This window comes from Sciurus carolinensis, unplaced genomic scaffold (assembly GCF_902686445.1).
Source record: "Sciurus carolinensis unplaced genomic scaffold, mSciCar1.2, whole genome shotgun sequence".
NCBI classification, from domain to species: domain Eukaryota; kingdom Metazoa; phylum Chordata; class Mammalia; order Rodentia; family Sciuridae; genus Sciurus; species Sciurus carolinensis.
Window position 1 is genome coordinate 1,171,036 of NW_025920145.1, and position 22,529 is coordinate 1,193,564.

Here is a 22,529-nt window from a genome sequence, read left to right on the forward strand (position 1 = left end):
ACCACAGGTTCTTGCTCTAAATTTTGGTTTTGAGACATGGTTGTGCTAAGTCACCCAGATTGAATTCAAACTTGTGATCCTCCCTCTTTAGTCTCCTAAGTATTTGGGATTACAGGTGTGTACCATCATGACCAGGCATCATTAAAATATCCTTTATCAGCATCTTTCCTGGAATTTACATATAATTTAATATTATATTATATATTTTTCATTTATTTTAATATTAATGTAACACAATTCCTTCTGTCCAGTGTTCTGCTTTCATTCCTAATAATGATTTCTACCTAGATTTATGTAGATTTTACAACATAACTTTCACCACATCATGAAATTAAAATTGGGGAGGGGGCCGGAGCCCCGCCATGGCAACAGCGGGCGCCTAGAGTTGGCAGGGGGCCTGGAAGCTGCGGTGGCAGCGGTGCCCAAGCGGGGTGGCAGAAGCTGCGTGCTGTGCTGCGGAGATTTGGAGGCCAAGGCGCTGGGCCGCTGCGACCATCCAGTGTGCTATGGCTGCTCCACCAAGATGCGGGTGCTATGCTAGAAGTGCTACTGCACTGTGTGCCATGAGGAGCTGAGCTAGGCGGTCTTTGAGAAGAAGTTTCCTGCCTTTGCCACAATCCCCATCCAGCAGCTGAAGCACGAGGAGAAATATGACATGGACTTTGCAGGTGGAAAGGTGTTTGCATTGTACAGGCAGCTATTGCAGTATGAGTGCCCGCAGTGCCCCCAGCTGCTGCCCTTTGGCCTCTTCAGGGACCTGGAGCAGCCCATGCAGAAGCAGCATGAGCTTTCCTCTGCAAGCTGTGCCTGGATCGCCTGAAGATCTTCAACTAGCAGCGCAAGTGGTACTCGTGCAAGGACCTGGCTCGGCACCGCATGCAAGGGGATCCTGAAGATACATCACATGGTGGACACCCGCTCTGCAAGTTCTGTGATGAGTGGTACCTGAACAATGATGAGCTGCTGAATCACTTGCGCCGAGACCACTACTTCTGTCACTTCTGTGACTCAGATGTGGTCCAGGACTACTACAGAGGCTATACACACCTGAGTGAGCACTTCCCAGAGAAGTGTGAGGAGTGCCACTGCAGCACAGAGCAGTTCAGCCATGCCTTCAGCACTGAGATCGACCTCAAGGCACACCAGACTGCCTGTCACAGTCTCAGCCTTGCTGAGGCACGCCAGAACCACCAGATTGACCTGCAGTTCAGTTTTGCACCAGGGCACTCACATTGGAGTGAGGAGATTGTCAGTGGTGAGGACTATGAGAGGTGGACAGGTACAACCCCCAGGGTCAATGGGGCTGGGCCAGCGGCCATGGACCCCAGCAGAGACTTCAAGGAAGTTGGAGGTACAAGAGGGAAGAAGAGGACCGAGAACTGGCTGCTGCCATCTGGGTATCAGTGGCTGCACTGCTAGAGGAGACTCCCAGGAGCAAGAATCAGGAGGAGGGTGGTAGACCTAAGAAGGAAGAGGCCGCGGCCTGGGGCCCTTGAGTCCCATGGACCCCGGTGCCTAATTCAGCCTCAGGGTGAAGGCCCAGGCTCCAGGGAGGCCTCAGCAAATGGTCCTGTAGGCCAGGAAGATTGTCTGGGCCTGGGTCCACTGCTCGCTCCCCAAAGTACCCTTCTACCCACTCCAAAACTCAAGGATGAAGATTTCCCCAGTCTCTGTGCTTCTACTTCCTCCTGCTGCACAGTGGCAGCCCCTGGTCTTGTGGGGCTAGTGCTGGTGTAGAAACACCTTCTAGGAGGAGGACTTCCCTGCTCTGGTGTCCTCTGCATCCAAGCCCAGTACCATCCTAGGAAGCCTCATCTCTGCCTAGAACAGCAGTTGCAGCAAGAAAGGGGCTCCACCCACTCCAGGGGCCCAGGCTGCTGGTGGGAGCAGCCAGACCTTCAGAAAGCCTTGAAAGGGGGGCAGGGGTGGACAAAAGTGTGGCCAGACCCCTGTGGAGGAGCAGGGAAGTGGCCTTGGGGCCCAGGAGTTGAGGGGCATGCCCACTGGGACAACTGCTTTTCTGCTGGGGCCAGCCTCCACCCAGACCTCCACAAATGTTGGCAAGAAAAAGAAGGTGGGCTCTGAGAAACCTGGTACCACACTGTCCCTGCAACTGCCCTCTGACCATACCCCAAATCCCTGGACTGAGCAGGCCCCTGAAGCCCCTGTGAGTAGTGCAGAAGGGCCAGTAGCTGTCATCAACAATGGACACCCAGAAGGGCCGACCCCGGCTCAGAGCACCCCCGAAGAAACCCTGGGGCTCCCAAGGCCCCTGGAGCCTCTTCTCTGCCCCACTCCCCAGGAAGACTTCCCAGTCCTGGGACCCCTGCCCACCCAGGATGCCTCCTCCCCTAGGCTTCAACACTGTGGTGCTCCTAAAGGGCACACCACCCCCAACCCCACCGGGCCTGGCACCTCCTGTCAGCAAGACACCCCCAAACACTGGCTTCTACAGCCTCCTCTCTAGTCACCACCCAGCCTGCATTCCCAGCCCCACCAATACCACCACCACCACCACCACCACGAAAGCACCCATGCTGACATCCACACCATGAGCCTACTTGGTCCCTGAGAACTTTTGGGAGAGGAACCTGTAGCTCATCCAGTCTATCAAGGACTTTGTGCAGAGCAACAAGGCCTGCTTCCGCAAGTTTAAGAGCCACTTGGGTGAGTTCAGGGAGGGAATGATCTCCGCAGCCCAGTACTACAATAGCCGCTGGGACCTGCTTTGGGAGAACTTCCAGAAGATCTTCAGTGAGCTGCTGGTGCTGCTGCCTGATATGGCCAAGCAGCAGGAGCTGCTGTCTGCACACACACTTCTGCAGCTGTGAGAAGCCAGCAGGCACCAAGTCCAAGGGGAATAAGAAGAGCGCATGGCAGCCCAGCACTCAGAAGGTGGGTCTGGACTGCTGTGTGTGCCCACCTGCCAGCAGGTTTTGGTGCAGGGTGAAGTCAGTAGCCACCAGGCACTGCTTGCTGCCCAGACAATGGCTTTCCCTCCCTTCAAGCCATTGCCAGGATCATCACATAGCTCCTGCCAATGGAGGCCTAATCTGTCACAACTGTGCACCTCCTTTCTCCTTCCTTCCTCCCTCCAGCTGCCAGGCAGCCATGTAAGGTCCTGATAAGGCTGCTGCTCAGACTTCTGGTTGTCCAGGCCAGCCAGGGGGTCACCAGGAAGGTCCACCCTGTGCCGTTAGCACACCATCATGCAGAAGTTCCACCTGCTGCTCAGCAGTGGGCCAGTCTTGGTTTTTATTCTTGTGCTTTTGGAAAGTGCCAGGGAAGTCAGGTCTGGGATGTCAGGACCTCTGCTTGTGGTCACAGCCAAAGACTTTTGTGGCCCAAACTGGGTCCTCATGAGACTGAGCTGAAAGCTGTGTATTTCCTGGTGCTGGAGTTGGCTGTCCAGTGTGTTGTGTAAAGTTTCACAATTCAAGAGTGTTTGGGAGTAAAAGCAGATAAAATTGTGCCACTTGAAGTTGAATCTTTCTATGAGATTAGCTGAATCTGGGATCTCAAGTTGCCTCTGACCTTTTATAAGACAGTTTATCTTCAAATAAATTCATTTTGCAGTGAAAAAAAGAAATTAAAATGTTTTGAATAAATAACAGAAGAACCAAATATCTCTTCTTCTTATGAAAATCTATGCAGTGCTTTTGCCTAGAATTAAATATCCTATCCTTAATCCTCTCAACCACTCTCACTCAGTAGTGGAAGTGTGTGGATTACAGATCATCCCAACAAGTTTGAGGACAGGACATTTTATGAGAGAGTGATGAAGGACCTGGAAGCTCCTCAGGGACAGTCCTTGGTTGAGGTCACAGGCTGTGGCCACTGAGGGGTTCCTCTGAGAGAGGATTGGCCTGTGCCTCCTGATGCTGAGGTGTCTCAGGGGGATGAGAGCTTGCATGTACACCTCTGGTGAGGAAGGAGTGAGAAGAAACAGCACACTCAGAGCAACTATAGCCCATGTCCATCAACAGCAGGACATAGTCCAGGATGCACACACAGATCTTAATCCAGGTTAAGAGAGAAAGTGAGAACCATAGACCTACTTTGGTAGCCACAGACACGCCCATTCATTTCCACTTATAAAGGAGTCACCAGGAAATGCCTGCCCAGTTCTGGTCAGTTGAAGGGAAGTGATGATGGTAACACTCCCCATAAGTTGCAGATAACCACACACAGGAAAGGAGGAGAGGTTCCCTTCACCAACCCTGTTGTTAACCACAGAGCTCCTCCCTGGACACAACAATTAGACAAAGTAGGATATCCTCCCAGATATTTAAATTTGAAGGACCAGCTACTTTATGATGAGCCAGGGGTTGTAACTCAGTGGCAAAAAGCTAGCCTAGCATGCACGAGGCACTGGGTTTGATCCTTAGCACCACATTTAAAAAATAAACAAATAAAATATGATGAGCCAGTCATTTATCCTCAAGTTTTACCTGCATTTGATTACATTCAGCCTCAGGATACCAATATGGAGGCACATTTCAGTGCTCAAAGGACAGTGCAGAGAACTGAGGAAACAGAATTGCATGACATTCCCAGGTCCACATGGGTCCAGGCTCATGTAAACCCAGGCCATCTGCACTGGCACCAAGGCCCAATGCCCTCTGCTCTGATGGCTCTACATTGTCTTATCTACATGAACATGGTTCCCACAAACACCATCTGCAGGTGTGTTGATAGTCCATCTCTATGATCTACTTGAAGACTCATTCTGATTCAGGAGGCAACCAGTGAAAAATGGGATCTAAATTTAAACTCTCAATCTCAGCAGCAATATTACCTTGAACTAAGAATTCTATAAGGACAGTCTAGGAGGAATGTGAGCCATGAGCCCTCCAGAAAAGCAGAACACACAATATAGTGCCATCTGTTGACTGAATATTTCAGGCTCAAAACAGTGTCCTTCGGCTACATAGCTAAGGACCTGAGTCTCATTGCTGTGCTGTCTTCTCCTCTCCAGGTTTTTTCCATCCATGACAGTGGTCCAGCAGCAGTTCAGTCCAGGCTGGTGAAGCAAACTCCTCTCTCACTCTTGTCCTCTGTCCACAGGAAGCACACTCCCTTAGTAATTTGTGAGCAACCTCACCAATGTGCTGACAATTACTCAGTGTCATACTGATCTCCAGGAGGTCTGTTGGAGGAAGAGCCCTCTCTAATGCCAAGGGAAGATGCCCCAATGTGATGGGAAATAGTTTTTTTAATCTAATTTTCAAATGAAATTTTTTATGAAAATGTGACATTGTACACGACAGATGACATGAAACTTTCCTTGGGGATGGGAATGGATTACCTCTTCCAGTAGGTGACACTGAGTCAAAGAGTGTATTTCATTGGCAGTACCAGTCTGTTAACTGTGTGGTAGGGGCCTGTCCTCAGCACCATCTTCCTCCTGGATCAAGAGGCTTGTAATTTCCCACCAAGACCAAAACAAGAAATAACAGCTCAAGGAAAATCACACCCTTTCACTGGGTGTGTGGCCCCTGCCTTGGGGTCTTTCACTGGATATCAATCCTCAAAAAATTAAGAGGAGAACAGAAGCCTCAGTCCACAGTTCACACCATCCTATAACTGCCATGGTCTCAATATCAACTAAAAACAGGAAGAGTTCCATAACCATCCTCACTGAAGGTAGCCCTAGCTGAGGAGAAATGTCGGCTTTTCCTACTGCTTCAGCCCTGGGAGACTCTCTCCTGTCTCCTGCTGGGGAGCGCAGGAGAGTGTAGGGACCAAATTCACCTTTCAGGTGACAAAACCTGGCCCCTTGTAAACAGGCAATTGGAACTCTGTTGAGTGGCTTGCTTGGTCATTTCCACATGTGGATCTGTGTGGTGTGATGTTACTAGCATGGATGTGGTTCTATCTAGACTCAAATATCCTTTAATGGCAAAATTGGTAGATTCTACCCCTTACTTCAAAGAGTGATGAGCAGTTATGCATGTGCTTAGGAAATAGATGCTTTGTGACTTTCACTGGGATACGGACAATCTCTGAGGAAAAGCAGAGCTGGGAAAGTCCCATCTTCCTTAATTTTGTCTTCTCAGAGCAGCCTTATTTTGACAGGTGGACATAAGCCAGTTACACCTGTAGAAATTACATTAATTACCATGAAACAAAGTAATCATCCCGGTCCCTCCCCACACTTATTCATTCCACATTCCCAATAGTGCTGTTCCAAGTAAAGTGGAAAATCCCACCCTCTCAGAATCATCTGTGTGGGCAGAGGTCTGAGCCTGGCCTGGGCTCCCAGCCTAGGAGTTATTAACACAGTGTGTGCATTGCAGCTGCAACTCCAGCTCCACAGGACTGATGCTGAGGGTTGCAATGATCCTAGGCATGTGGGAAGTGATACACTCACTATGTTAGGTTTTACACATGTGAGTGATAATTGCTGAATCTCTGACCCCACAGAGCCTAGGTAAGTTCTGAGAAACTAGGGGAGGAGCAGCATGTGGTGTGGGCAACATGGCATTCAAGAAGTTAATGACTTTATCATTGACCATCGTGTCTCTAAAGACTCCACGGTAATGAGAAAGTATGATTCCAGTTGTAACCGTGAAGAATCTCCAGGTAGATTCCAATATTGAGGCAGTACCCAAGGGAAGAACATTCCTGGGATTCATTGAGTTATAACTGCACAGTTGGAGACAGAGCAAGGGGTATGAAATCAGAAAGAAAAAAAGAAATGTGTCTTTTCAACTGCTAAGAGTGTAATAAAAATTTTTATGATTAAGGGCTTTGAGTTCTTCATTCCCAGTCAGCTTGCTTTACTGCTGAGGTTGCCTTTCCTGCAGATCAGCTGTCTCCTGAATCTGTCCCTGACACACCATATCCTGGGTTTGTTTGGGTGATGACTCTTGAGAATGGAGCAAGAACACTTTGGATGAGGTCTGGTGCTGAACTCCAGAGCAGGTGTCTGATAGACCTCAATCTCTCATGGGCTTCTCAGATCTTGGATGTGGGGAGTATGATGTCCCAGGGAACCCAGCTGTGGCTTGGTAATCTGGTTCTGTTGGACTCCCAGGTATTGCTCAGCAACCTCATGGTTTTATCCTGGCTGTTTTTTTATGGATGCCTTCATAGTCAGGTAACCTGAATAATCCACAAAGTATGGATTTAGCACTTACATTCAGCATTTACATTTAAGGAGTCAAACTTTTTTTTTAAAAAATACTTTTATTGTGATTTATTTTCCTTTGAACTTCTCTAAAATGTCAGTAAGAGAGAAAAGTAATGACCCACATTTCTGTTAGGCTTCTATGTTTCATGTAAGCATTTTGTTGCTGCTATTATCTTTATGTATGAAATTATAGATGTACCAGGTCATGATTTTAGGATGATCCCATGGTAACTGATGCTGGCTGCATGCATTTGGACTTGAGTGTGGACATAGTTTTCTTCTGTCAGTCCTGCCATTTACTCGTGGAATCACTGATGTCTCCTTGTGCTGGTTTTATCATCACAGTATTGGTATAAATGTAAATTGAAAAAAAAAAGAAACAGAGATCAGCATAGTGAACTTGAACTTTTGCCTTTGTCATGGACAGCAGTCTTCTGAGCCCCTGCACACCCCTCTGCACTGAGCTACAAGCAGCCTCTGAAAAGAAGACAGGAGATCCTAGGAGCAAAGGGCAAGGCTGAACCAGGGTGTGTATGTCATTCAGCAACCTGTGTTTCTGTGGATGTGATTACTGTACCCCAGAACACAAGAAGAACTGGCTTTGGACTCTGGCTGGGCCTAACACTGGTGCTGGCAGCCCGAATCCAATTAGGGAGGCTGAGAATCAAGCAGGAACTAAGACCTGAATGCCAGGGATCTGTTAGGCATGGAGGTACCAGGGAGTGGTGGTGCTGGTCCCAGTTGGGTGCAGCACTGGGCTGCAGGGGAGGGTGATGGTCCCCTAGAAGTCATCTGGCCTGGGAAGTGAGCCCTGGAAACAGGCCAGGGGTGGAGCTTCAGCATGGCTTTCCCACACAGTCCCACAGTCTAAGGCCTGTGTAAGAACAGGAGAGGAGCCTGCCTTGCTGAATTATGCCATGCTGTGTTCTACAAGACAGCACAGGGGCAGCCCTCAGTTCTCCTGTCACTCCAAATCAAGGGATGTGGCTATCATGAAGGTGAGATGGCATCTCATGAAGCAATCATGGGTTAAGGGGTCCCAGGGCTAGAAATGCACTCTCTGGTAGATGTTCTTACTTTCCTGCATGCCATGAAAACACCACTCAGGCCAGACTTGCTCCCATCTTCCTCCTCTGGGGTCTCATCATCTGGTATTCAGGTTTACTTCCCACACCAGGTCACTTTTGGTAGTTTTTGTAAATGAACTCTTGGAAATTGATAATTTATGTTTTCAACAAAGCCACCCCTTACTTCACACTGCGATGTCAAACCATTCATATTTTAACAGCTTATTAACTACAAACTTCATCCACATACTATGCTCACTTCCATGATTTGTGACATAAAAAGAGAGTTGTGTAAAAATTGCACAATATACTTTTAGGTTTGATCTCCTTGCATACATATTTTATGTGTATATAATTTAATAATTAACTTAATATAATTTCCTTAATATAATAATTTAAATATGGTTCAGTGTATCTTTATTTTTCCTCTTTCATTTTGTCTTTCTGAAAGAAGATCTCTGGTTACATATAAATGCAATTAAAATGCACCTTTCACCAACTCAAGAAGTTGAACTGTTTTAAATAAGAAATACATCAACCAAATATCATTTATTTTTGGAAAAACTGAAAAAATACTTTGGTCTCTACAATTAATATTGCAACATAAATGGAAGTACAGCCCTCTGGTCTACCACTAAGTACAAACACACACACACACACACACACACACACACACACACACAGAGAGACAGACACACCTGCATATATTTTTATACTTACAATAAGTAAAAAACTGTACTTAGAACATATCCTCTTTGCAGTGTGTAAACCAACTACCAAATAAGAACAAATAATGCAGACAATACTCCATAACCCAATAATGCACAATGTCTATGGACACTCTGAGTTCTCCTGGGTTCTGTCAGATATTTTGAATGGAAAGTGCTTGTTTATTTGCAGACACTCCCAGAGATGAGTCAGAGGGGACACCCACTGCTTCATTTCATCAGGAGAATCATGATCCTCAAAAAACCTTACAGAAAATGGGCATTAAAAGCCAATTTTTTTCTGAAACATGTTGACAGATGCAGTACACATATTACTCATCTTGACTCAGGGATTTTTAAGAAAGAAGACAGGGGTAATTTGGTGGGAAATCCATGGGATTGATGAGGACAGAAGCCCTAATTTTGGGATGCTGCCCAGTATAGTGGAGAGGGACAGCAGTACAATTGGGTAACTGGGGAGGACATGTGGGGACAGGCAAGGAGGCCTGTGTGACCTCAGGAGAGTGCCAAGGTGGGTCCCACGGTGTAACTACTATGGGACAATCAAAGGAAATGGGACATCACCTCTTGTCAACAAGTGTTGTAAGAGAGATGAGGGCAGTGTGGAGATAGTCCTCTAATGAGGGAGCAGAGTGCAGGGTGAGTGCACAATGCTGGGTAATCAGGGTCATTTCATCATTGATCAGGCAGGCTGCAGGTTGAAGAATTGCTCCATAAATAAGGAGACAGGATCTTTTCAGACTTACTTCATTAGTCACCATATTAGCAGCCTGGTGGTCCTCTTCAGTTAATAAGAAGTGACTGATCATGAGGACCTTCCCAGAAGAAAGGAGCTCTTCATGGCAGAACTGTCCAGGGGCAGCTGACTTGGAATGCCCTGCATTCCAATATATGGAAAACCAGGCAGAGTGTCCACCATGTTTCTCAGCTGGTCATCAAGGACATCAGACAGTGTGAACGTGCTGGAGAGGGGTGATTCCAAGTTTGAGCCTAACCCAGCCCTTCAGAAGGGCTTCAAGTAAATTTCTTTGCATTTTGGCATCAGAGAAGCAGAAGGTTGGTCATGGACTGAGTCCTTCTCTTGGCCCTGCCACCTCTTCTAGGGCAGCTGCTCTCCCTGCAGAAGTTTTGCTGTTTTAGGAAGTGAGAGGAGCTCCTGCTTTAGTGGTCCAGGGTATAAACCTGGGCTCTCAGGTTATCAGGGATATCTGGTGCCATGGAGTCAACTATATTTCTGATCCCACGAATGGAACTCTGGTACATCACTCATTTTCTCTAAATGTCAGTGTCCTCCACTGTCCCTCAGAGGCTCATGGGAAGGAGGCTTGGTCTACAGCATGTCAGTGCTGAGGAGAAGGACCTTTTGAGACCTGGGGTCCACTGCAGTCTTTATGGCACAAGGCACCACAGCTTGCCTGCAAGCTTATCTGCAAATGGGTAGGTGATGGGATTACAGAGCCAGTTGGTCCCCACAGAAAAGACTTTGTGCATAGTGAGGCCACCCCACAGCATGCACACTTATGTGTGGCTGACTCCATTTCTGATTCTCAGCCATGTGGTGATGCCATCAGGGATCCTCACTAGAGGGCACACAGATGAGGCTGCCTGATATTGGGCTTTGAGACAAAAATTATGACATAAATTAACAGTTTTATTTACAAATCATCCAGACTCAGGTATTTTATTATAGCCACTCTTCATTGAACCCAATGCTGTTTCTGTTCAAGGCTGCCTGTAGTGTTTAAGAGTACCAAAGGCCTGTGTGGATAGTTCCTAGGTTGGTCTAGACCTCAGAGAATTTTCCTTTCCCTAACTGTAGATGCCCTCAAGAAAATCAGAAAATTGTATTCTAGAACGAAAGGCTCTTTGGCTCACTCCATGTAAGACCTGTGAGGTTGCTGCCTGCTGTCATATGGAGCACCACCATGAGGCCAGTCAGCTGTGGGGGCCAGAATTGGGAACTCACTAGAGAAAAACTTCTGTCAAGTCACATGCCTGGACACCTGCCCATGTCCCCTGAGTCAGTGGTGTTACAATTAGGGTTTGGGAATGAGTGTGCCTGAGGATGTATGTGTGTTTGGTTCCCCTAGATAATCCTCTGGGTACCTAGCACAATTCTCAATGTCCAATGTCAAATTCCACAGTAAATTCAGAACACATTCTCTTCTGCATGGACTGGAGCCAGCATCATCCCAATAGTATATGATAGGCTTTTTTGTCTTCTGTGCCCACTCTACAAATGAATAGGCCATGACAGAGAAGAGTGATGCAGACCTGAGGCAGGATGTTGAGTGGAAGAGCCTGGTGTGTGCCTGCACCCCAGGTCCATTGTGGATGCTCTAAATCCAAAACTGGAGTTGCCATTCAGTCACTCCTGAGGCAATGTGCCAGGGGAATCGAGCATTGTCAAGTCTGCTTGGAATGTCTCAGTCTATAGATAGCTCACCCACTACCCATCATCTGAGAGTCTCAGAGATCTCAAAACTGAAGGAAGTTTCTGCAGATAAGTTTGTGAACATTTTCAATGTACCAGTGTGAAAGAAACTTTTGAATCCCATGTGCTTCTGGCCAGATCACAGATTCTGAAGCTGGGAGACACCACTTAGGAAGAATTTCCAGCAGGTAGAGGTTTGATATACTTAACTCTCTTGAGTACACATCTCCAAATCCCAGTAAAAACTTGGGAGAGGCTTCTTGTATTCTTGACATTTAGGTGTGAGTCCTATTAGCTACACACTACAGATGTGATTACTGAGACTACTAAGAACTAAAATGTTCACTGAATGTTAGGCTGGGTTCTGTCACATTGGGGTAATACACCCTCAAATGTGATGAAGAGAGGCTCCATGTTCAAAGAGCATCTCTCCTTGTGACTCCCTCCCTCTACACTGGATTATGAGTGCTGGCAGTAGGAACTGGCTCACTCAACAAATTCACACTCTGTACTGCAAACAGAGGCAGAGTTCATTGTTTTGTTTTCAGCAATTTCATGTTTGTGACTAAGGAAGGGTTCATCTAAGAGGAGGTAATATGCTCTATGGTTCTCACCGTGCTAGGTGAAGTGTTTGTGGCATGGGAAGGAAGTGCTTCTGCAGTATCATCCTTTTTCATCAGGCTGGAGAGCCACACAGATAACAAGAACACAAAGTCACAGACTTATGTCCTTAGACAACCAAGCATCAGCCCAATGGACACTTCTCCAGTAAACACTCATGTACTTCCTGTAGGGTGTTTTAGTGAGGGGAAGTTCCTTCTCTACAGGACAATCCTGTGACAGTTGGTTTGGAAGGTTCTGGATTCTGAGCCACTTGGGAGACAAGGATCCCAGGTGGTCACCTGGTCTCCCAAACAAAGAAAAAACTGACAGTGTGAAGATGGTGGAAAGGGAAAGATAAAGAGTTTCTCTTTTCAAAGACCCTCTGGGAACTTTCTTGATAGGAAACTGTGTCATGTTTGGTTTTTGATTGGAGTCAGAAGAAAATGAAGGATTTATGATTCAGGAACTGCCTGCACATACCTCCTCCACAGCATTAACTTTGTCCTTTAATGAAGCTTTGGCAGGAGGATTTGGGAAAGTGAATGTTGGATATATTAGGGCCAGAGGTCAGGACATGATTCAAAGGTCTCAGTTACTCAGGAGTTCTGTCCTCAGGAAACTGAATGCATCCACCCTCCCAGGTCCATCTCTCAGCAGTGCTATGATCCTGCAAGTCAACCATTATATGTGATGTTCTTACCCACAGGAGAATAACAGAAGGCACAGTTCTTGCCCTGTTCACAACACTGGGTTTCTGTCATATCTCAGAAGATGAGGCCCAAAGTTCTACATGAGTTGTTAAAGGAGTGCTCCAAGCCATGTGGTTAGCATGAAGGAAGATGTTTGACTATGGAACAAGCACACCTGTGGCCTCTCAGAAGCAGGAGGCACCCCTCTGCTATGAGTCAAACTCCTTTCAGGAACACTGGCTGTAGGCACATCCTCTTCCCTTATAAGGAGTGAGCACAAGCTCAGCATGAGAGATATATGCTAACACCCATACATTGAAAGTCACACCCCTTGTTGATGATTGGCTACGTGAGAATATAAAAACTGTATGTTTCCGCATTAAACTTGAGTCTGCATCACCTGAACCTGGCTCCCGGCATGTTGTGTTCACCATCACATTCACCTTCCTGAATTCTGCTAGGCCACTCCACGTCTGAATCCCAACAAGATGCGAATCATCAAACTCAGGTAAGGAATGAAAAGCAAACCATATTCTCAACTTCCCTGGAGTTATCCTTCCCTGTCTCAGTTAAAATCTCGCAAGGGTCTCCCTCAGGTCTTTTGCTCTGAGTGTACAGGTAGAGCTCCTCTGAAGGACCTGCCCGTCCTCTTAAGGTATCAACTGCACTTGGTTAATTTTTGTCATACAAACTAATTTGTCAAAATATAATACGGTAGTAGGAAATGAGGAGAAGAGAGGGATCACATGACCTCCCCAGGTCCTTGACACCCTAGGAGGGTTCCAGCCCAGGAATCATCCCTTGCACCACTTGTCACTCACACACATCTTCTCTGCATAAAGGCACGGCCCACACAGTCTTTCTGGGTGTTTAAAGTCTACCCTGTAATCCGTGATTTTCCTGAAGCTCAGCTCTGGTTCAGCTGGCTCTGCTGGGCAGCTTGGGAACAATGGTATCAATTTTTTTAACTTTGTACAAAGCAGCAATTTCACCTTGGTTAAGAATTTCCTAATTTTCAGACAAAATGAACTTGATGGACATGATCTCCAGGAAAAGCCTGTAACTTATGGACACATGTCACCTATGCTGGATTTGGAGCCTCTGAACTGAGCACTGTGTCTCATTCAACACATGATCCTCTCCAAGAGAAAGGAAAACCCAAAAAACACTGTAGGACATGACCTGCCCATAAGAGACTTTCTTCCTCTTGCTGAAGGCTCTGTACCCTGGTCACTCACTGCTTAGGAAATCTAGATGAAAAGGAAGGAGGGAATTCCCTACTGGCATTCATCTGGAGTGATTCCCACGCCCAGCTTCCTGCTGGGAGTGGTGACTGGGCAGTGGTGTATGGAGCTCTTTCTCCAGGTAAATGTCTAGGCCTGCTCTACACAATAGGATGGAGATGATTCATAGCTAGGAAAGAAATCCCCACTCTTAGAGATTATTTCTCTACTGGTGGATTTAGATCCTCAAAACCCTCCATCCCAACCATATTGGGCACTTCTGATGTGTACTTGGCACTAAAAACACAAAAAATTTTCTAGAAGTTTTACTGGTCCCATGTGATCTGACCCAATTTCTTGCCTATGGCAGCCCCCTGCTAACTCTCCAGGATCCTCTTCATTGCAGAATAGATACCTCTTCTCTCCTCTCACTACCTCTATTCAGGCAGTGAATGAAATTATGAGAAATGACTCTGGAAAATGCAGTGAGTTAATCCACTAGGACACTGATTTCACTTTGTCTTCTCAGTTTTAACTGCATGCCTAGCACCCAAGCGCTCTGATCAATCATTGCCTACCAAGGCAAAATGCATGTCAACACAAGGACATGGATTGCTATTACAGCATCTTTTCCTCTGCTATTTTGTGTGATCATTCTTCAACATAGACATGGGAAAGTCCCCTGGTTGGTGGGGTCTACTCAGTGGACCTACAGGGCGGGGCATGAGCATGTCATAATGGGTCTTTCTTCATGGAATCTGAGGAGAGAACTGTGGGAGGTCTTCTGGCACAGACTCAGTCACTGGTCTGCCAGTGAGGAGACTGGAGTGCCTGCCTTCTGTCTTGGAAACACCTGACCAGGAAGATTCCTCCCATCCCTGCACCTTAGCCCCACACCTTCTTCCTGTGCCTCCAATCTCTGACCCTATCACACACTTCCCTCCCCTGACCCAGCAGGCTTCAATGCTTCAGTCTTCTTCCCAGACAAGCTCTTCCCTTCTGGATTCTGCTCCATACTTCCCCTTCTCTCCCTGGTAAGTTCCCTTCCCAACAGCCTGCCTTGAGGGACTCTGTGCCCAGCTCTTCCTTTCTAACCCCCAGAACACCCACTTGCCACCCTCCTGTTTATCTGCCTCCCTTTCCTGTCACTACCCCATCTTCACACCCTCTCCTACTCCAAATCCTCCATTCCAGTTCCCCATTCTCCAGTCCCATCCACAATCCAACCTCCTCAACCAGGTGGCATGATGGAAAAACCTCACCCAGGGGAGATGGTCTCCTTATTATGGGTGCAGGTCACAGTATCAAGGATTGATGATCTTGTCAGAATCCTGAGCAGGTGTACACAGGGAACACAGTAAGGTGGTGCCCCAAAACTCAAGTGGAGCATTTCTGTGGTCAGTTTCAAGACCCTTGGTTCCACAACCAGATTCTGCTTGTCCTACTACTGTCTGTTTCCCTTCATTCTGTCTTAGTAGATTGGCAGAAAGAGCTTCACCAGTTCTTTCTCCAGAGAGTCAGTTTCTCCCCTCTACTGCTGATCATTCAGCTGCAGGAGTTGGCAGCAGCAGCAGGAACTGAGACAAGGATCCCTGGAATAACTGGCTGCACCCAAGAACCTGAAAAACATCAATATAGTCAATGTGTCTAAACTGTGTGTTCCTTTTCTAAGTACTCCAGGAACAACCCGTGTTACAAATGCATGAATGGACCAAGGGAAAAGGTCAAAAGTGTGGAGAGTTCAGGTTTTGGAGTCAGAGTGGGGTGCTTAATGGGCCAGAGGAAACCCAGAAAGTGAGGCCACATTGGGCTCTTTTAAAGTGAACACTGTTAAATGAAGCATTCAGTGAGGTAACTCTACAAATAGAAAGTGGAGAGGTGGTGACCAGTGGCTGGAGGAGGGGTCAAGGAAAGAAAATCAGGAATATGAAGCAGCTCTGGACATGGGTTTCAAAGGGTGTTCATGCACTCAGTAGCCCTCAACTGTGTGCTCAGGAAGGGTCAAGATGGAAAATTTCCTTCCATGTGTATGTCACCCCAGTTAGAAATCTGAAGTCCTAGAAAATTCAATAGGGAAAGGGTGATTATGTCTATAATCACACTGGACAGGAAGTTTTCTTGGGAAACCTCTGGTGTGTGTGTATGTGTGTGTGTGTGTGTGTGTGTGCGTGTGGTGTGTGTGTGTGTGTGTGAGTGTGTGTGTGAGTGAGCCAGCCATAAGTCTTGATTCAGTGCATCTGCTTCAAAGTGTGAGAGGTTCCTGACTCCTCTGCAAATCTTTTCTAGGAAATGACTGCCAGCGTGAGGTCCACCCATCAGTCCCTTTCCTGCATCTGACACTGGATGGTGAGACCTTTCCTGATAATGTCCAAGAACAACTCCAGTTTCGGGGTTTTGGTAGGAGAGGCTGGGGCAGGTGAGTCCAGTGCCAGCCTGGGGTCCTGAGAAGAGGGAACTGGGAACAGTGGCTGGAGGCTGGGGACTGGGAAGCCCAGGGTAGGGCTAAGTCTGGAGGCTGCAGCATTCCAAACAGAACTCTGTTGCTAGGAGACAACCGTGGAAGCTATTCCCTGGAGACTGCAGAGGACCTGGCATCTTTCCAGACAGAGGAGGCCTGGACAGCCTCACAGCACACAGTGTGATCAGGCCATGGGCAGACACCAGAGAGAGAAGGTGATCCAGGATGATGTTCATCAGAACCAGTGCCTGTGGGAACAGTACCTGCAAGAGATGTGCACACAGAAGCTCTACACAGTACCACATGAATTCCCTGAATCTGGGTGAGAACTGTGGGGCCAGAGAGGCAAGGACAGAATCGAGTCATGGGGCCACTCAGGCTAGTCAGGGGGAGGTAGGGGCCTGCTCTTGTGTCTGATCTGCAGAGAGGATAGTTCCAGGCTGCCTGGTATCTTGAGACACATCCACATTGAGATCAGATTAAACATATTCCATGTAAAAAGGAATGTTCCATTCTTTTGGTTTTTGTTTCTTTGTTTTCTCTGTGATAGTGTGTGTGTGTCTGTGTGTGTTTTTGAGTGTGTGCTTACCACAGATTGAATTCAGGGCACTTAGTCACATCTCTAGCATGTTTTCTTTTTCTTTTGAGATGGGCCCATGCTAAGTTTCTGAGGTTGGCCTTTGAACATATGCTCCCCCTGCCTCAGCCTCCCTAGCAGTTGGAATTTTAGCATGTACCACCCCATGCAGTTAGGAGTGCCTTTCAATACTTTTGCTTTAGAAGTAATTATGTTTTGCAGTGTTCTTAAGTTTTGGCTTTGTTTACATTTTGGTTTCATTTTCATACACTAAAGGCATTTAGGCTTTTAGCATTGTCCTAGCCCTTCATTTGTAAAGTTCAGGGAAGTGTACTCTGGCAGCAGTGCTCCCTGGCCTGTAGGATTAAAACACCTTCCCCTCCAATGCTCTCACCATGCACACTCATGCGAGATTCATCTGGTCCTGTAGCAACAGCACCCCTAAATGACACTGAGCCTCAAATGAGGTCCAGATTCACCACTTGACCAATTCCCAGTTACCTTCCCTGGTCCCATGTGTAGGGACCTTGAACTGACCCACTGGAGTGCTAGAAGCTTGGAACCCCTTGCCACCTTCTGCTTCACCAGAACACCCTTGGGCCAAAATAGACAACTGGGCCATTCTTTCCCCATTTTAGCAGCCAGGAGTTAGCCCTGAGTCTTATTCCACACACCAGGCAGTCACTCATCCTGCATACTCCTTCACATTTCCCAGACTCTCTCTATTCTACCTCAGGAAAAGACTCCATAGTACACTGAGAGGCATCTCTGCTCCTCACATAAGTCCAGCCTCTGAATATCCATTGAGCCTGCCCATCTCCAGTCTCACTTCCCAAGCCCCTTAAGGGTCATCACTCCTGCCTGTTGCTCTGGGGTGGTCCAGCCATGCTTCTTTCCCCCAAACCAGTCAACCCAACCCAAGTCCTACCCCACTGCTGGGTAGCAGGCCAGTTTCATTGGGTCCATCATTCTGCTGAATGCTTCTGTGGTCTCTGTCACTTCTGAAATAGCTTAAATCAGTCAGTACCTGAGGCCCCTTTGGGCTTGGTTACTCCCTAGCTTCATCCCAATCTGCCCTTCCCAGCCCACCTGAGATCCTTCTACAAATACTGTACTGCCTACTCCCCTGTAGATGCTTGCCTCCTTACCATGTTCCTCTTTCCTCCACTTCTGAATGCCTCATGCCACACCCATGTGGTGCCTGCCCACCTGCTCCTCCTCTCTGAGCTTCTCTCTAACTCAATGTCTATGTAATAGTGCCCCTGCAGCCTGGCTGTATGCAGGGCACTTGGTGACATCATTTTTCTTAGAACTCTCCTAGTTTAATTGTGGAGACCTGACCACTGATTTCAGGAGAAAAGTTACTGTCCCTTTGGCTAATTTTAGTTAATATCAACAATTTGAATAATCCCTCAGGCCATGTCCAGGGTTTCTGGGAAAAGTGATTTCTTCCAGTTCTTTCCCTTGGGCACAGTATACATATGGCATTGAGAAAATACTATAGCTTTTATTTCTGTTTACTTGTATTATAAAGAAAAATATTGTGATTTCCTAATATGCAGATAATACTACAAACACATGATGTAAGTAGACAATTCAAATATTAGGAGCACATGCTCAGAAGAAGTTTTACTGCCAGACAAGGTGATGCACCCCTGTATCCTGGCAGCAGGGAGGCTAGGGCAGGGAGATTGCAACTTTAAGGATGGCCTTAGTAGGTTATTGAGATTCTGTCTCAAAAGTAAATAGGTCTGGAAGTGTAGCTCACTGCAATAAATAAACAAATGAATGAAAATACCAAAATAAATCCTGTTAGCTACTGGGACTTGTGGTCATGGTCCTGCACAGTGCCAGGCCAGACCCTGAAGTTCTTGAGGGCTTGTGGGACCTTGTCCCCAGCACCCAAACCAGAGATTTACAACACCAGGTGCTCAGTGCCTGTGGAACAGGAGCCTGGTCTATGATGGGTGGTGAGGAGGGCAAAGATTGTTCAGTAACTTTCATTGTATTGCTGCTTTTTGCCAGTTCACACAAACACCAGAAAGCACATGTGCCCTGATAACTTGGAGGAACCTCTGGTCCTGTGGTCAGAGACTGGTGTGAGATGGTATAGGGAGAGCAACGTTGATTCAGAGATAACACAGGAAATGTCTGCAGAGAAAGTCTCAAGACCTCTGCTGTTTTCCTGGAACCTTGAATTGACTGACAAGGCTCAAAAGACACTGATGTGCAACCACAATGTCAGTGCATTACCCTCATCCAGCAAAAGCTCACTAATGGCCTGAACATTCCATTCATTCATTCACACATTTCAGCACATGGTTTCTGAATGCCTATGATCTGGATCCAAGGCCTGTGACCTGGATCTAAGGCCTGGTGCCTCCACTCATTATTTGCCTGGTTTTTACCCTCTCAGCCTATTTCTTAGTTTTGTTAGGGGGACTAAGTGAAATGCCATAGGTGGCTAGATCTGTAACTGCCTCATTTTTACCTCAGGACACGCAGTGATTTGGGCCTGGGAGGTCTCAGTAGAATGAGGCACATTCAAGATAGCAGCCCTCTAAGTACCTAGAGAAGCACATGGGGACAGAATTGGTAGGCGATTGTGTGGACAACAGGTGCCTCCATCAGGCAAAGGATGTGGAACTGTTGGGACTGGTAGGCACTGTTGTTGCAGGGCCTCAGGTTGGAAGCCTTTGCAAATTAAGGTCCCTTTGTACTGGAGAGGTGCAGATGAGTATCACCTATACCATCTGAGAACTGAGGAGTTTGCCTCTGCTTCTGCCTAGCCTGGGTTTCCCCTGCCTTTTCCAGGGTTGGCTCCTGTTAGAGGGGCTTTCTCAACCCAGAGCAACTACCCTTGCTTTTGTGCCCCCCTGCCCACTCCTTCACAGTGTGAAGATCAGGTCTATTTATATTCTTGCATATTGTGCCCCTATACCCCTTCTTGACCACAAGATCCAGGGGAGAAGGGCCCAGGTCAGGTTGCTCAGTACTCTGTCCCCAGGGTCGACAGCAGTGCCAGGCATGGTTTACATTTGGTACATTTGCTGAGAGATGGCTGAGAACCAGACACCTCCATCTCAAGCCCTGGCTCTGCACACAGGATGCTCTGATCCTGAGGAGCCAAGTGGCCAGGGAAAAGGATACGTATGAGTTGTTTTTCCCCCATTTTGGTAGCTTCTAATTGATCCTCTTGCCTCAATCAGGTTTCTGAATCTCATTCACCATGCTGCTCAGAGACCACAGAAGAAGTATGCAGAGACACAGATGGAGAGCTAGGAGATCAGCTGGGAGGAAGAGCCCTTGTTAAGTGAGGCCCCTGCTTCAGGCAGCAGCAGTAGGAATCACAAGGGTGGTGCAAGAAGTAGCTGAGAGGAGAGTGGGAATCCAGTTGGCCTGACCTTTCTTTCCAGTTGTGAGACCTGGGTGAGTTACTAAGCCATCTGTGATGGTGATCCTTGTCATAATTGGGGACAGTACAGAACCTGTCTCATAAGGTTGCTACAAGGAACATAGCCTGGAACAGTGCCAAGTATGTAGTACCTGCTCAGTAAACATGACTGGGCTCCTGTGATGCTAATGGGGTAGAGTAGAAAGGAGATGCCAAGCCCAACCTAGGACATTTTCAGGTACTGCTCCAGGCAGGGATATGTCTGCAGATGGAGCCCTACCACTTACACAGAAAAGGGCACCTCCAAAGCAGGAGAGAAATATTGTTCAGAGCTAGAGAAGCAAGGGCCTCATGGGGAGAAGAAACTGCCAGGGAGGTCTAACTTGCAGTGAATGAAGAACCTTAAAGAGAAAACCACTCAAGATATTGATTGAACATGAAAAATAAATCAGGGATCCCCTAATTTCTAAAGACCACAAAGAAGTCTTTATAAATGGGAAGCCGTGGCTGGGGTAGAGGCACCAGAAGGGTGGGGAGAGTTTGGGCAGCTAAATTAGCAAGGTCTGCAGCTAAGGTTGGAATTGTGTGTTCAACAGATGAAAAGGCACTGTGGGAAATGTCATGTGAGGATTCTTGGCTAAGCTGACCTGCATGGATTCTTGCTGAAGGCAAGGCAGAGACTAGATATGCTCTGGTAGAGCATGAAGAACCCACCAGACACACAGGGCAGTAGACACCCTGTGTGATAACTGTCATTACATGCTTAGTTGGAATTTTCCTGAAAATGGGTGATGCAGAGATGAGCACTGAAGGTTCTAAATCAGGCCTGGTTGGAAATGAGCCAAGTACAGCCTGAGTGGAGTTTGGTCCAGGACTCCTTGTCCAGTAAGATGGAGTTGTGAAGGAAGTGAGCAGGGTGATATCAGTGAGTCCAGGGGAGGCTGGGCAATTTAGACAAGGACCACAGAGCTTGTGCTTTATGCACCATCCTTTCCTCCCTAGTTGACTGGCTGCCTGTGGGAAGGTTGCTCCCTACACCTTAGGGTTTCTCCTTCAATTAGCACATGTGACAGGAAGGACGAGTGTGGGGCCCAACCAGGTCTCCCCCACTCAGACCCTTTTAGGTTTTGAGGTTAGAATGCTGGGTCTGAGTCCCAAGGGGGTCAGTAGGCACTCAGTGTCTGTCCATCTCACATTTGGGAATAGTTCCATCAGGTGGTGCAGATAGCAAGGTAGGAAGTAAGCCCCAGATTAGATCCAGGTATTGTGGGAATGCCAAAGGCAAATAAACTGGGGTTGCAGAGTGATGTACTTGGAGCAGAGGGTGGATGTGCTGAAGTGCTCACTCTCCCTTGGCTCCCTGTGAATGTGTCACCACACTCACCTTTCACTCAGCAAGTATGTGGCAAATGCCTAGTGTGTGCCAATGCCGTCCTGGGACAGAAAAAGCACTGCCCTCCCAAGTGTCCCTGGCACTCCAGCATAGAGGCCCTATTGGCTTCTGGCAGTCTGGATTTGGTTGCCTGCCTGCATCAGTAGGAAGAGGATATGATATAGAAAGGGAAATGAACTTAATCACAGATTGGCCAAAATTGAGAAAGCTGTTGATCCTCCTCCATTGATCCTGCAGGATTGTACGATTTACAGGATCCAAACCAGAAAAATGTTTTTCCATATGTACACTTAACCGGATGCACTAGACAGAGATGTGCTGCAATCTGGATTCCTTGGGTCCATGGGGTGGAGTTGGGGAGATGCTTCTCATTTTCCATTTTGCCTGATGATAGCTGGAGTGGAAAAACACCAGTCACCAGGAAATGAGAGAAATAAATGGGGGTGTTTTGTGCAGAAGACCCCATGACCTAGGACTCTCATGGGGGAATCCATAGGCATGTCCTTCATGTACAAAGCAGGCAGGGCTTGGTCCCAGCTCTGTGAAGGTGACACATCTAGCTCTCCTGACCTGCTAAGTGCTGGCTTCCCAGTTTCACAAGCAGTCTTGAGAAGAAAAAGCCCTGAGGCCACCCCTCTGGGAGGCCTGATTGAGTCCAGGTCTTCCCCTTCTTGTTCAGCTTCTGCTGCCTCTGCCTCCTCCTCTCAGGCCAACCCAGAGCACCAGTACCACATGCTGAACCACTTCAGGGTCTACAAGTACATCAGTCTGTACAAGGCCAAACTGTTGCTCCTGGGGGAGGAGGACCACTACAAGTAGCACTCCATG

General features: G+C 47.4%; 1 pseudogene; it reads left to right on the forward strand.

Moving 5' to 3' along the window:
- The first annotated feature begins 325 nt into the window (after positions 1-325).
- On the forward strand, positions 326-3,031 carry LOC124974370 (E3 ubiquitin-protein ligase ZNF598-like; annotated as a pseudogene).
- Positions 3,032-22,529: the final 19,498 nt, after the last annotated feature.